The following is a 16,188-nucleotide window of genomic DNA, read 5'->3' as shown; positions in this document are numbered from 1 at the left end:
AAGTGCATGTCCCGTGATTGTGTAAATTCTTTTCCAGTTTTGTGGTGTATTTACACCAATAGCCAACGTTTATAGCATCCTTAAAATAAAAGGATTTTATTTTGGTTTTGTGTAAAAACAGTTTCACTGAGAGTATTAGAAAACTAACAAAACTTTTTTCTTATGCAGAACTAATGTAGTGATTTTTTTGCATTTTGACTTTGGACTTCCGTAACTTACTATTATGTCTGAATTGACGCTGGAGAAAAATAAGCAGCCAGATTATATTTTTGACTAGCATGTTTACAATATTTAGAAAAGCAGAATCAAATAGAATTAGCAAAGAGAAGGTGTCTGACTCCATAACAACACTTACTTTTCTGTATTGTTTCTGTCAGAACCTGTACCTTTTGTGAATGTAAGGTTATTATTGAAAATGAAAGTGCATTTATTTTGGTTTTGAAAATTGTCAACTGTATGTTGAGTCAATGGCCTGGACATGATGTATAAGTGTGCTTCTAAGCAAGGACTTTCAAAAAGCATTTAATAACAGAAGACTTGGACATGATCCATTTTTGTGGTTCTCACAGCTTGTAACGTTAATTTTTAATTTTGTTAAATATTTACAACATAGGGAAGAATAATTACTGTAATGAAAGTAGTAGACTTAGGAAAAGATAAACCATAAAATCAAAGTGATAAAGAAAGGGTCTGGTGACCCAGATGGAGCACCCACAAAAGCATGAAATGGTCCAGGTCTCAGGCTCTAGGGAGTGACAGAGCCTGGTGCTGCTCCCAGAGGGCAGCAGGGACAACATCAACAACAACATGAGGTGTTGTCAGGCTGATGATCTGCTCATCCCAGTGGTGGAGCTGAGAGATGAAGTGGAACCACTATGAAGTACTGGAGACTCTGAGGAGGAAATTGACTGGTAGAAGCAGTCATCACAATTAACAAAAAAAGAAGAGCGGTGGTTATTGGAGATTACCTTTTGAGCAGTCTGATATGCTCACTGAACCCAGCACACAGGAGGTCTGTTAGCTCCCTGGAGCCCAGGTAAGGGACATCACGGAGGCGCTTCCCAGCCTGGTACAGCCCAGTGATTATTACCCTCCACTGGCTTTCCAGGTAGGCAGCAAAGAGTCCCAACAAGGAGGCTGCAAACAACCAAAGGGGTCTCAGGGTCCCTTGGAACAACTGGTCAAGGGATGTGAAGGACAAGTTGTGTGCTCCTCTGTCTTGCCAGTTGCAGGGTATGATGGGGCAAAACCCAGGAAGATTGTGCAGATAAACAACAGGTTTCAACCCTGGAATTACCAGCAGCACTTTATGTTTTTGATAAGGGGTCAGTTTATACAACACCGATCCTGCTGGAAACAGAGTCCACCTGTCTTGAAGCAGAAAAAGGATTTTAGCTGAGGAATTAGCAGGGCTTATTGAGAGCTTATAACTAGATTGAAATGTGCAAAGAGAAAAAAACAGGCTTGCCAGTGATAGACAATAGGAGACCACATCAAAACTTGAAGAAATGCGCTCTACTGAGATCCTTTAATGTGTTCCAGGAGGTATTGGCTAGAAAAAGTCTCAACTGAGATGTTTCTGTACTAATGCAAGCAGCATGAGGAACAAACAAAGGAGCTCAAAGCTTTGGCCCAGCCCCCAGAGCCCACTCAGCGGCAAAAGAGAAACCTGGTGGGATGAATCCTGTGACACGAGTGCCATGTTGGATGGGTACTGGCCCTTCAGGAAGGATGGGCAGAGGAGGTGAGACAGGGGGTGGTGTCATCTGCAATGGAAAGGCTGGAATGTATGGAGGTTACAGTTGCCAAAGGCACAGATGGGGGCCTCTGGGCAAGGGCTATACACAAAGCAGGGAATGAGACGCTGGAGAGAAGCGCCATGGAAAGGGACCTGAGGGCTCTGGTTGACAGCAAGTTGAATCTGAGTCAGCAGTGCCCTGGCAGCCAGGAAGGCCAGCTATGTCCTGGGGGATAGCAGGCACAGCATCACCAGCCAGTGGAGGAAAATTGGCCCACTCTGCTCAAAGTACTGTAGGCACTTTTGGGTGCCACAGTATAAGAAGGATATTAATCCATTAGAGAGCATCCAGAGGAGGACTATGGAGATGGTGAAGGGTCTAGAGGGGAAGCCATTTTAGGAGCAACTGCTTGTTCAGCTTGGAGGAGATCCTAAAAGGATCCACAACTTTCTCATGAGAGTAAGCGGAGGGGCAGGGACTGATGTCTTCTCTGTGGTGACCAGTGACAGGACCCGAGGGCCTGAAGCTGTGTCAGGGGTAATTAAAGTCGGATAATAAGAAAGTGTTCTTCACGCAGAGGCTGAGCACTGGGAAAGACTCCCCAGTGGGGTGGTCACAGCATGAAGCCTGACAGAGCTCAAGTGTCTGGACAATGCTTTCAGGCACATGGTGTGACTCTTGTGCCTGTCCTGTGCAAGGCCAGGAATTGGACTTCAATCATCCTCATTGGTCCCTTCCAACTAAGGATATTCTATGATTCTATGAAAACTGATGATTCGTATTTAAATTCAAAATTAATGGATCTGCTAAAGTGTCTGATAATGTCTGTAATAGAGTACAATGGATATGAGTATGATAGGAATCATCCTGATGTGTTTAATGTATTTGAAATATCATTATCAGAGATTCTAAAGGAGCTTACACACAATCAAGACAGACACACAACATTTCTGGATATAGATAATCTAAATACAATTATCAGTTCCTTATATCCTACCAGTGTGGATACTTTTCCAAATTTTTTGCTAACAAATAATTGCTTCATGCTCGAAAATGCGTTTATTCTCATTCTAAATGCAAATTATTCCAGTGATGATTTGAAATCTTCTTGAACACTTCAGTTGATGTCTCTTGAGTTTTACATCAGCCCTTTCCAGTTTTAGAGTATCTTCAGTTACCCATTATGGGGGTAATGCAGTTGCCATGGTTCCTGTGCAAAGAAGGGAGTCTGCCCATCACTCTACTGTTCAGAGAATTCTGCATCTCTCTTCTAAACTACAAGAAAATTATGCCAGTGTCCCACTGTACTATATAAAAAATATAAAAGCAAATACATTTTTACTGTTAGTAACATCTAACTAACATCGGATGTGGTTTTCTCAGAAAGAAATTGGAAGAAAAATGCATAAGATGAATGGCAACTGAAGGTATGAAACTATTATTCTTCAAAGACTTAAGTGTAATTTGAGAAAAAAACCTTCTGGATTGAAAAAAATGAGACCACAGATATCAGGAGTGGACTGAATAGCTTCAAAGGTTAAGTGTAAGATCAGAAATAAAAGCAGAAAGTGAATTCATGGGCAAAATTTCAAAATGGAAAAAGTAATTTTCATCTCAAATCTGCATTGCTGCTGACAGACTCAAACAAAGGTACATTCAATCTATAAATGACATCATTTTAATTCCAGTAACATAAAAATATTTTAACTACTTTAAAAACCAGGTAGATTAATGATCTTAATGTGAATTGCAGCAATATAAAATGCTGTTTCTTCAGCAAAACATATATATTTGTTTTTTGCCTTAGTTTTCAGTGTAGCTCTCATCACCTGTTTAACCAGGGCACTTACACTGTGCTGGCTGGACACCAGGTGCCCACCAAAGCTGCTCCATCACTCCCCTCCTCAGAGGGACAGAGAAGAGAAGACAGGATGAAAGGCTCATGGGTTGAGATGAGGACAGGGAGAGATCAGTCAGCAATTACCAAAATGGGCATAACAGACTTGACTTGGGGAAATAAATTTATTACCAATCAAGTCAGAGTAGGACTATAAGAAATCAAAGTAAATATTAAAACCACCTGTCTTCCACCCCTCCCTTCTTCTTGGGTTCTTTGACTCAATTTTCTCCAACACCTCCCTGCCAGTGGCACAGGGGAACAGGGAATGAGGGCTGTGTTCAGTATTTACAAGCTGGCTCTTTTGCTCCTTCCTACTTAGGGGGAGGACTCTTCCCCTGCAACAGTCTAGCATCCCTCCCATGGGATCTGGTTCTCCATCTTAGACCTGAATCCTTCCTATGGGACAGTTCTTCACAACCTGCTCCAGCACAGGTCCCCTGCGGGGTCTCAAGTCCTGACAGCAAACCTGCTCCAGTGTGAGTTGTTCACCCACAGGTCCCAAGGTCCTGCCAGGAGCCTCCTGTGGTGTTGGCCCCTCAGGGGCTGCAGAGGGATCTCTGCTGCACCACTGACCTCTCTGAGCTGCAGGGCAGATGCAGCTGCCTCACCATGGTTGTCACTATGGTTTCAGGGCAACCTTTGCCCTGGCACCCGAAGCACCTCCTCCCTCTCCTGCACTGACCCTAATGTCTGCAGAGCTCTCACATATTGCCCCTCCCTCTGCTGGCTGAAATTTCCTCATCAGCAATAACTTTTTTCCTTCCTTAGCTATGAGATCCTGTAGGCACTGCTCCTGTTGCTGATGGGCCCCACCTTGGCCAGCTGCGGGTCCCTCTCGGAGCCAGCTGGCATTGGCTCTATCCAGCACTGGGGAGCCATCCCCAAACCCTGCCTGCCCTCCACTGCCAGCACCTTGCCATGCAAATCCAACACATGCACAGAGAATGTAACTGCTTAGATTAATTTGAATCCTGTGATCACATTGACCTGTACAGTAATCCTTTTGCTAAATGCAAAATATATTCAATGCAGAACTGTAGCCAAGTTCAGAAGCCTGTTTTCCTTCATCATTTTCAATTGCTTGTAGCACTACAACACCAATTATTTATTACTTATTTGTTATTTTTAGTCTTTCATGCTGATATGAAGTTTTATTTCCCAAGTTATGACTTTAACACATTAGTCTCACAAGCATTTCTGCTCATTTTCTATGGATTACGTTGCAACACAAATTAGTATTCTGCAATTATGCAATGAGTTCAATTCTGTACTTTTTCTGCAATTTTTGTTTCTTTTAAATTGGTTTAAGCATCTATCTAGATAAGATACTCTCAACAGAAATTTTTTTCTGAATCTGGTTGAATTTCTTAACAGGCAGAAAAAATTGGTTATTTTCAATAACTTTAAAATTTAAGTTAGGAAAATGTCACTTGTAGTAGTACAACAGTTCTCTTGACAAGCTTCCTTGATCAAAGACAATTTAGTAAAAACAGAAAAAACACTCCTGTATGTTGAATATGTTACACTCTTGTAAGTGCTCTTTTAGAGATGACAGAAAGGCTTAATTTATTTACCAAATCCTTGTGCTTGAAGCCCCGTAGGAATTGCAGATTCTTCATTTTATTAAGTACAATTTCTCATAGGAAAGTATCAATGATAAAATAAATTGTTAGGCCTAAATGAGTCAAACTGATGTTCTCAAAATCATGAATATACTATCTAAGTATAAAACAGTCTTCTTTCCTTTACTGTGAATTTCTAGCTGCTCCCATGGTAAGCACTTACATGCCTGTTTCAGAGGCTGATTCACCCAAGATTTCTTCGTTGTTGTTTAAACTTAATTTTCAGCCTAATCACATAATTGACCACATGACCCCATGAATCCAAGCTGACAATTTAAGAGAAACAACAGAACAACAGCATAGAAGTATTACTCTGGGAGTCACAAGGGAAAATTAGATCAGTGCTTTAGGAATTTTTCTTTTTTTTTTTTTTTTTTTTTTTTTGAGACTTAGAAGACAGCCAGCTCCAGAAATGCCTCAAAGTTGACCTTTGTAGTCACACCCCTTGCAGTCAAAAATCACTGTAGAGGGATAAGCAAGGATACCTAATAGAAGTGAAAGGAGGAAGATGAAAACACCTCATAGAAGAGATGTGAGCAGATCTTGGCAGACCTGGGTTGATAGCAGCTTCAAGCGGTTGCTGAGAACAAATGAAGTGGTTAAGAGATGTAGAAAGGGAAGAAAGGGAATTAGGAAAGTGGAGGAAGAACTCCAGAACAATGAGGGAGGCTTAAGGGAGATGAAGCTGATTACACAGAGAACTGTGATTCTGAGGCAAGGTATACAAACTCAGGGCAGCACTCCTCTTTTCCCACCCAACACCTACCTTTGTTCTATCTTACTTTGTCTACTCCCTCACAAACTCACATTACTTCAATTTCCTTCTCACATACTTTCTATTCATAGAAGTTCACAGCCTACAACCTCACACAGTAGGTATTACAGTAAGGTCTCATTCTCATTCATTAATTCTTCTCCAAACAGCCTAATAAAGTATACACCGGATCTGTATTTGGAACCGCAGGAAAGACCTACAAGTCAAATGGATTTGTAATCACATCAGTAGGTTGCTCTGAGGTATTTATACAATTTGCAATGATTTTAAGGTTATCTAATGATAAATATAATATTTATTTGTGATAAATAGTAATAAACCTTATTACTACTGGGTTGTTTAAATAAAGATGACTTGGGTTTTTTTCATTAGACCATTAACCTTACAAGAGTTTTAAAGGATATATTCAACTAGTAAGAAAGACCACAATTTTTTCATTAAATGAAAAATTATGAAAGAATTAGCACAGTGTTAACTACATAATAATAATAAGGCAACTAGTAGAGAAGGAGTTGTCTATAATGTAAGATTGTCTGTAACAGAAGCTGGAATCTTCTGTTAGGTCTGCCCTAGCAATTTCGTCCATCAAAAGTGAGTATCAGTAAAAGGCTGTTAAAGGTAAGAAGATTATTTCTGTCTATCCACAAGCTATACAAATGAGAAGCATTTTTGGACTAAGTGACTTGAATTAAATGATTAAAAAGGAAAAAATATCTAAAGCTTATACTTTGCCTATGTAAAGCAAAATAATGAAGTGTTACAGGATTATTTAATTTCTAGATACAAAACTGATAAGGAAAAAAGACTCTGTTGAAATCATTGAACTGCATGTTGCATTACTATTTACTGTGCAACCATATACCTAAAAGAACAATGCAGTTCCGCAGAATTTTGATCATAAACATTTTTGAAGATTCAATATGTTATCTCAGCTTTGTTCAGATTAAATTCAGACATTTCTGCAGCATTCACCAAACCACTGAGAGAAACTCCAAAAGTACATAATTTAATACTTATTTCCTCACATTCTCTTTGCCAGTTACAATATTTGAGCCAGAGCTATATCCCTACACAAAAAAACAGAGGCTTTCAAGTGGCTGTTGCATTTTAAGAAGAGCTTGACGGTTGAAGGATGTAGAGATCTTCAACTCACCTTGGTCCTGCTGAGGCATTTGTACCATCTCCAGTGAGGAGAGTCTTTTCCTGCAGTATCTGGGAAAGCAGGTGATGCTTAAGAAAATACATTTCAATTTAAAAGAAATGGGAAAACCCTACAAATGTCTGATTTGGCTAAGTGATGAGATTTATCTCAGAGTATGTATGAAAATATTTTGAAGTTGAAGTTCAAGGAGGAGAGAACCAGAAGCTTTTTTGCATGTTCTATTCCACAGACAAAAGAATTCTTAAGTGCCTAAGTCTGATCTTTCTTTAGGGTTATGCAAACATCTGCTTTCACTGTAGTAAAAGAACAATTTGAGTATCATGCCATTGTTCTGCAAGTTTCTGTATATATTTACTCAGTCAATAACAGGAGAAAAAAAAAAGAGTTCTCATGTTTGTGATTTTACTTCATACTACAGGCCTTGGGTCTGTTTTCCTTAAGAGAAGGGCACCTGCCTACATACACTGTACTTATGTTTGAAAAACTGCAAAATCCTTGGTCTGAAAAACCTGAGTAAGAATTATAGGCTTTTATTTTGCAGCTATAGGGGAAAAACGGCAATTCTGGAGTGAGTGGCTATTTGACAAAACTGTGTTTTCTAGGACAAGACACAAAGAATCATGACTAAAATATACCTTAGCATTCCTGGCAACAGTTCTGTAACACTTATTCAAACACAGCAAATTTAAAGATTGATAATGACCTCTATTACTTACCAATTAAAACCTTTCTATTTTTGTTTAAGCATAAATTTATTTATGCAATTAGAACCAGTTCCAAAGTAATCCACAGTATTCATTAAATACATGAACCTACTGTTTTCAAGTTACAGTGGCATACCTACACAGTGAAGTTTAGCTGTGATCACTACTTTTAATCCTTCTTATATTTCAGCATAAGAAAACAATTCAACAACACCTGCTGTTTTATTTTTTTCTATAAAAAAATGATGTATGAACATTTGCTCAGTCTCAATATAATATATAAAAAATTCAAAATTAGAAAATACCCATTGTGAAATTGATGTTTAAGTTGATAGAATCCATGCTGGGATAGGTATTTATTAAAATCCTTTCCTACTCCCAAATCATTACAATCCATGCAATAAAAAATGAGATGTACAATTTAAAGTTCAATTTGTATCCTCAATGACGTTCTGTATCAGAATTCTGTTAACATTTATTTTCTTTTATGATGAGTGAAATTTGTTATATGCACCCCCCATGTTTTAATGCAAATATTGCTATTATGAACATATACTTACATGGTTAATTTCAAATAAAAACATATGGGAATGATAGCATGCTTCTTGCAGCACAATTACAATGTAAAGTGCCCCAACAGCATTAATGCAATATATAAGTCCTACAACACATATTTTTGACATATTTAAGCTATATGGAAAACATCTGTAATTCTCCCTTTCCACATGCTTGCCTATTTTATGTTCAGCCTGACTTAATTAGCTAATATAATAAGTATTCTAACCTCACCTTCAGTATTGGTGTAAACCTATATTAATTTTTTGTTAGAGGATTCGCTCCAATTTTATCATTATTTATTGTGATAGTAAAATCTGAACAATTATCAGTATAGCTACGTTAATACACTCAGTGCAGGCTGACATTCATACAAAAGCTACTCTTCTAATATCTATTTTCATAACTTCAAGCAGAAAAATGAAATCTCAAACCCTACTCTAACTAAGCAAGTAGTCATAACTCTAAGAGTTTTTGAGTCCCTGTTAACTGTGGCTTCTGTTTCTTAGAAGCATTCACCACTCTTAACTTGCAAAAAAAATTTGGATGTTGGGAAAAGCTCAGAGAGGAACAAGGGGAACAAATGCAAATAGGAAACAAATGATGGAGAATTAATTTCAGTTACAGGAAGAAAATGAGCATTTTTCACCAGTGCAAATAGGAAGGAAAATAAATTTTATCAAACAGCTCTGAGTAATTTTGTAGGTCTGAATTCTGAGACTCCTCAGTGTTGTGGATATGCATACTACAGTGTAGAGTCTACTCTCAAAGAAGCTTAAATCAAAATGAAGTATAACCAGTAACAACAGGAATAGCTGGTAGTAGTAGATGATAGAAAATACACCTTAAACACATTGACATTTACTTGTTTTAGACAGGGACCATTATTGATGTATGAGTATCTGCACAGAAATGCACTAAACTGACAGTAAATCTGTTTAGCTGAGCACAACCCCATATACAATCTGTTAGGGCTGGATGCAAACTGGCTGCATTGATCTATTGCTAGATTATACGAGGAGTACATGCTTAGCCTCAGGTTTTACTGCTGTGGCTGTATCTAGACCTGAGTTACTAATGTTGATCATATTGTAGCAACATGTGTAGACAAGATAATTTATGTTTCTGCAAGCTCTGAGTAATTTCCCTATTCTTCACTCTCTACATTTAACCAAGAAATCACAGCAATGATAGCTTAGACTCAGATCTTCTGCTGGAGCACTCGGTTTCATAAATGCACATGGAAATAAGTGAGTCCTGTGAAATGTGGCAACTCAGTTTTTCTTAATATGAGCATAATAATTAAATAGCATCATAACTAACATAATCTTGGATTTCACATTTGACTAATATTTTCAAGATATCTACAAAAAAAAAAAAAAATCATCTTTTGGATGGTTTAAAAAATACTTTTGTTTCACAGAAAGACATAAGATCCCATCCAATTTTATGAAAAGCCTTCTGTCTTGAATAAAATGTACTTGAATTATATCTGTTACCATTCATAATATTGAAAACAGGGACAACTGTATCTATCAGCATATACCAATTTCATAGAAAAGCACTAGCGTATGCAAGAGCTTCTTTTTGACAGGTACTTATAAATGCCATTATTATAAACTAAATTCAAAAATACAGAATAAGTTCTGTGTCACTACCTCAGGGAGACAGTTTTAATACATAGATGTTTTACAGAAGATGAGATATTTTTATTTTCCAGATTGGAAAACAGATGCTGAGAGTAATTAAGATTATTGTTTGCTAAAACTGTTGGCGTCACTTTGATATACATTCAAAATTGCTTCTCATGTTCATTGTTGTTCTATTGACAGAACCCAAAGCGGTTTTTTATTCTCAGTCTGAGCTTTCTTCAATCCATAGGTGTGTCCTTCCCCGCAGACAGTGTGGTTCCTTTACTATTTTTTAGTAAAAAATTACTGTCACCCTCTCATGTCATAATCACAGAATCCAGAAGCATTTTTGTGAATACTGGCTGACAATCAATCAATAAAATCCTGCTGAAATTTCAGACAGATTACCACATCAGAGCTAAAGTGGAGAACTCTGCAAACTGCCTGGCTCATATTTTATGAGCATCCTCAACTGGTAGGAGACTGAAATCAGTTAATGTGATTCCTCATCCCTTCCATTTACATTCACTGAAGACTTTGAGATACAAACTCTTGTCATTGCAAGCTCATCTAGAACACAGGTAGTGCCCAAATTATTACCTGTTTTCACCCCGACTTCAGATTTCATGCTCACTCTCAATATTTACAATGAAGCCCAGGAAAGGACTGCTTTCTGCTTCGGAAGAAGCTTATGGTATTACTTTACAAAGCAACTGACAATTGGCATCAATACAAAGTTAATCTACTGTCTAGAACTCTATAACCATCATCTGCCATTTATTTAAATCGGATCTGACAATCTAGACTCATGCAGTTAAAAAAACACTTCACCTTAGCAAGTCCCTATTAACCTCCACAATAAAAACCTGGTAGCATTATGAATTTCTAGCACATTAAAAACATACTGTCAGATGAAGTCTTTAAAGTATCTTGAGATTTAATCTTGAGGTTCATAGTTCTCTAACTATTTCCTGTACAGTGCAGATTCTACTTGTTTTGGTAAGAAACTGCAGACTTTCATTTAATATGCGGCCCAAAATGAAAGAAAATACTCCTTGATTTTCTTTTCTTACTTAGAATGTTAAGCAGATTGTATATTGCCACATGTCTCTGTGTAAATACACAGTCTCACTGAATTGGTGTCCTGTGCAGGACAAGTAGATCATTGCTATTCACTATACGTGTTTCTGTGAACTTTACGTGTTTAAATTATGTTCCCAAATTTTTTTTTTCTGAATGTCTGACTATAATAGGAAGAGAGTGATTTGTGATAGAATTATGAAACATTCTTTCACCAATGAAATATAAAGTATGTTAGTTTTTAGAGTAATTTACAAGAAAAATGGGCTCTTGAATCCACCTGGTTTTGTGTATATACCCATACAGCTAAAAGTGATATTTTTATTTAGTTTATGCTAAAATATTTGTGATATATATACAATTCACTTCTGGTTTCTGACTAAGGCATAGTATTATTCTGACTTTCCCATGAGACCATAAGTCTTCCTGAAAAATTTTGAAAATACTAAATAGAGTATTAAAGTTGCAAAGGATTAAGTGAGGTTTACAAGCAGGGACAGATACTTTACATGTCTTGAATAGGAAACACAGAAGTCACACAATGCTGCTTACTAGTTTACTTCATATGATTTACAATTAACTGACAATAAAATACAAAAAATAACTACAGGAAGAATACAGTAAAAAAAAAAGAGATAATTGTCGATCTTGTTTCTTTTAACTGAGTATTTTTTAAAATTTCATATAAGCATTTTCAAAGTTTGAAATTCAAAGAAAAGTAATTTTCCTCTAAATAGATTGATCTTTTCTGGGAAGGGTACTTCGGACTTTGTTTATATAGTCCCACAGACAGAAACTCAATATCAAAATTGGATAAAGAACAAAACACAAGTTTAAGAAAAGATCTGTACAGAGTAAGTGCTAAAATCAGCAGGGAGTCACTCCTGCTCCAAACAAGTGCCTAAGCAGCCGGTTAGTGATCACCAAAATACAAGCAAAATGATAAAAAGCAGCAGGGAAATAGGAAACAGGAGACAATGCAAATCACCAGGGGGTCCATTGAGAAGTTAATTGAAGCAACAAGCTCAGAGACAACTAATGCAGACTGCATCAACAAGAAAGAGAAAACAAGCAGTCACTGAAGCAACCAAAGAAAAATGTGATGTCACTCTGGAAAAAATCGTACTAAAGCAAAGAAAAACCATACCCCATACAACAGGAGGCTGTCAGATATAAGAATCTTTCACAAAAGACAAAAGGTCAGTACCCTGAAACCAGGTGAAATAGAGTTTAAAAAAACTCTAGACCAGATTTTATTTCAGATTAACTTCAAATTGCTTCTCCTGCATAGGTTTAATATCCTAGATCCACGTAATATTGAAATAATTCAGTTAGCAACTATTGCTTTGGCTCTTTTTTTGCGCTTTGGTTGGTTTGTTCTAAGACATGTTTGTTCACAAGTCTTATAAATAAGGATTAACAATTCTCAAATGTGCTAACATTAGAGACAACAGTATAGCACAGGGAGACTTTTACCTCTATGGAAACAGGAAGAAAAAAGGGACATGACCCTGTTTTGTCTGGAGAACAGACAGGAACCATAAAGATGTACTAATCATAGTGTAATGCTCTGAAAGCTTCCTCATATTTTTTTCCTGCCATGTAATTTGAGCTAATTGAAGGAATCATTTTCCTATTGTTTATTATTTCACTATGAGGGGAAAGTAGTTGTCTTAAGGTTCTTTGCATGAAATCTGACATTGAAAGTATAAATAAGCCTTCTTTCATGGTAAATGGCAATTTTAAATTACAAATAAAATGCAGTGTTACTTAAACTTCTGCAGAATATCAGGCACCTGCTCAAGTCCAGATAGATACTGGGTATTTCTAATCTTATATTTTTGTGCATCTCACAGGCAAAAATAATTTGCATCACTTAGTAAAAATATTCCTCACTCTTGCATCAGAGTTCAGTTTTTATATGTCTAGCTGCATTTTATTGACTAGGATTTGATTATTTTAAAAGCTTACAGTAAATGACATCTTTCAGCAAATGTGCCCAACTGTAGGCAGAATTCTATATGATTTCAACAAAATACCCAAAAAACAAATCACAAGTGGCAGCAACTCACATAGAGCTTCTTCCACTGGAACTGCAATACACCCATCTGAAAATGTTTACAAAATGAAGTCATCCAAAGCACCAGAAGCTCTCTGATGGCAGCAAGTTTTTTATCTGTTAGTGAAACTAACTAACACTCTATCCTTTCCAGCTCATGTTTCAGTCCATTCCCTATAAAGTTTAGTTTGAATGCCGATAACACGTGGTGTAAGTACCAGTGAAAAATGAGAAAACATTGAATTTTTTGTGTAAAAAAAGTGTAATTCTCAGGAATGCCTACAGAAGATGACAGGAACACCTCAGAAATCTCTAAATTAGGAAGAATGTGCTAAAGCAAGGATCCTCAGGCGTCTCTAGAAGATGCAACATGTACTTTTCTCTAATGTACAACTGACATTATTCTGGACTGTATTAAAACAGCCTCTCATTTGACTTAACATTTTTTCACGCACAAAATTCATACAGTCACTATGGGATCACAGTAACAGCATAAAATAGCAATCCATATGAGGTTTCTGTTAGTTTTTCACAGTCAGTTACTTTAATATTGACTTCTACAATATGTACTACCTGTAACTATATAATTAAGATTTGCCAGCGGAAGTATCACTCATGTTGACCAACACAGGTATTTGGAAATATGTTTTAGAAGTAAAACTGCCAGAAAGTCTTACAGGAAATAAAAGAAAAATAAAGGACAAGGAAATGAAGGGTTTTGAAAATTCAAATGAAACTTGCAGTCTTGGTTTGACAGACAGAATAAATGCTTGTGTGTATATTTCTGCACCTGCAATAATGAATATTTTCTGTTGTTCAACTAAGAAAACAAAAGCAAATAATTCTTATTACAGAGAAGCCAACAGGGTACATAGTTCAGATATAGGACTTTCAGCACCTATCCGAGTCCCCACTGTGAATCTGGCACTGGCAGAGGCGTGACATGAAGTTTTTAATGTGTGTGAAAAAATACTGTACAGCTGTAGGTTGAGAAAGTAATTTTCTACATTCAGGAGAAAGTTTCACGTCTTGTGAAGATTGTGTCTTAAATATAGCTATGCCAGCAGCCACTGGTACAAAAAACCCAAAGAAAATTGGTAAATTAGATCACATGTTTCTATCAAATTCAAACTACTTTGCCATATATCACATTCAAGAAATCATTAATTTGTGTGTCCATTCAACCTTTTATATGCTGCACACATTTATGTCTCTGAAACAATTTACACCACAAAAGCTCTCTACCATTCAGAAATACAATTAGGTTATGTGCAAAAGCTCATCTGCACCCACAAAGGAGAGCAGGAAGATAATGAGAAGCCAGAGGAGCTCCTCCAAGGGCCATCATCAGCCATCCATCCAGCAAAGGCTTGTCTCTGTACCCAGAGGAAAACAGGAGTGTGACAGACTGGGTCCCAGTGACCAGACAGAGCTGAGTGTGTGACAACAAGTGCCAGCCCTTGAGCTAGGACCAGTGGTCAGGTCCTTATGCCTGTGGTGCAGCATCTGGAGGGCAAGGGTGCAAGCCAAAAGCCATAACTGGAAAATACTCCAGAGGGCATCATAACAGTTCAGAAGTATTCGGATAAAATTCAGTGCCCAGGAACGTTCCTGGAATTGTTTGCTTTACTATCAAAGATGTTAACAGAAATGGCACATAAGGAATTCCCAAAATGAAGTAGTGGTCACTGTGAGAAGGCCTGGTGTCAGCTCAGCAAGGGCCTCCCTGTTGTCAGAATTTAGCAAATATACATAGACACATTCTCACCACCCCAGCCTCAGGGTCATATTCTGATTTGATAACAACATATACCCAATCTGTCTTCACAAAATCACACAGGAGATGCAATATGACTGCAGAGACTGCAAGACAACGAAGGATCAGACTCTAAATCCACAATCAGGAAATATTTTAGAAGCACCTTATTTAGGGAATGCAGTAAATCCTTTAGGCAATTTGAGAGTTATGTGGAATATAAAATACAAGAAATGGGTTTCAAGGTAATGAATCCGGCAAAAAGACAAAATGTGTTATTTTGAATGATTGCTACTTGATGAGACTATAATAAAATCTCCAGCTCCATCCTATTAGACTGAGCAGGAAGGTCAAATATGCGACAGAGATTGGATTGACATGAAGCAGTTAGCAAAAGGATCAGCAGTACCAATTCTGCCTTTAGTTTTGCAAAGTTTGTTGGATTATATATAAGCTGGGCAAAAAGATGAAATTGTTACAACAGATAAAGAAGAAAAAAGAAATCTCCAGATCTATACACAATAGGCTGGAATAAAATGTAATATGCTGCATCGGAAAAAGGATGCAATAAATCAATATGGAGTATTCCAATAAAAATTAATTAAATAGAAAAAAAAATTAGCCTCTATTTAAAGATGGAAATTATGCCTACTGTACCTGGATTCCAGGCTGAAGCCAATGACAGCTGAGATTCCTGGGCTGGTGGGCAAAACGATTTTGTACCACAGTCTTCAGCTTACCTTCATAATGACAAGGAGCTAAACCAATTGCTTAGGTAAGTCATTAATAACTCTTGGAGCAGATGAAGTATCTAAAATCCAGTCTATGTTTTTGCCCAAGAAACCTGACAGCCACAATGCCAAAACAAAGTAAAAAGAACCAAGTAGGAAAATTTACACAGAAATAAGAAAGCAACAGTAGTGCATGGGGTTGAGAAGGAAACAAACAAACAAAGAGAAAAGAAGAATAAAAGAGAAAGAATGTCAATCTGAACTCTATCTGAGAACTACCCAAATCTCGTTATGAACTTCTTGACATGCATGTTCTGGCTTTGCACTTTAAGCATACATTAATTAGGTGACAACTGTGCAGATGTATTGCATTTATGGTACATGAAAGCATAAGAAGAAATGCGTCCTATGAGAGAACACGCGTTGGAGTATATTTTTAAAAGCTGAAACAAATTAATCTTAAAAAATGTTGTC

The sequence above is a fragment of the Serinus canaria genome, chromosome 4, assembly GCF_022539315.1.
Source record: "Serinus canaria isolate serCan28SL12 chromosome 4, serCan2020, whole genome shotgun sequence".
NCBI classification, from domain to species: Eukaryota; Metazoa; Chordata; class Aves; order Passeriformes; family Fringillidae; genus Serinus; species Serinus canaria.
Note: the sequence above shows the minus strand (reverse complement) of the source record.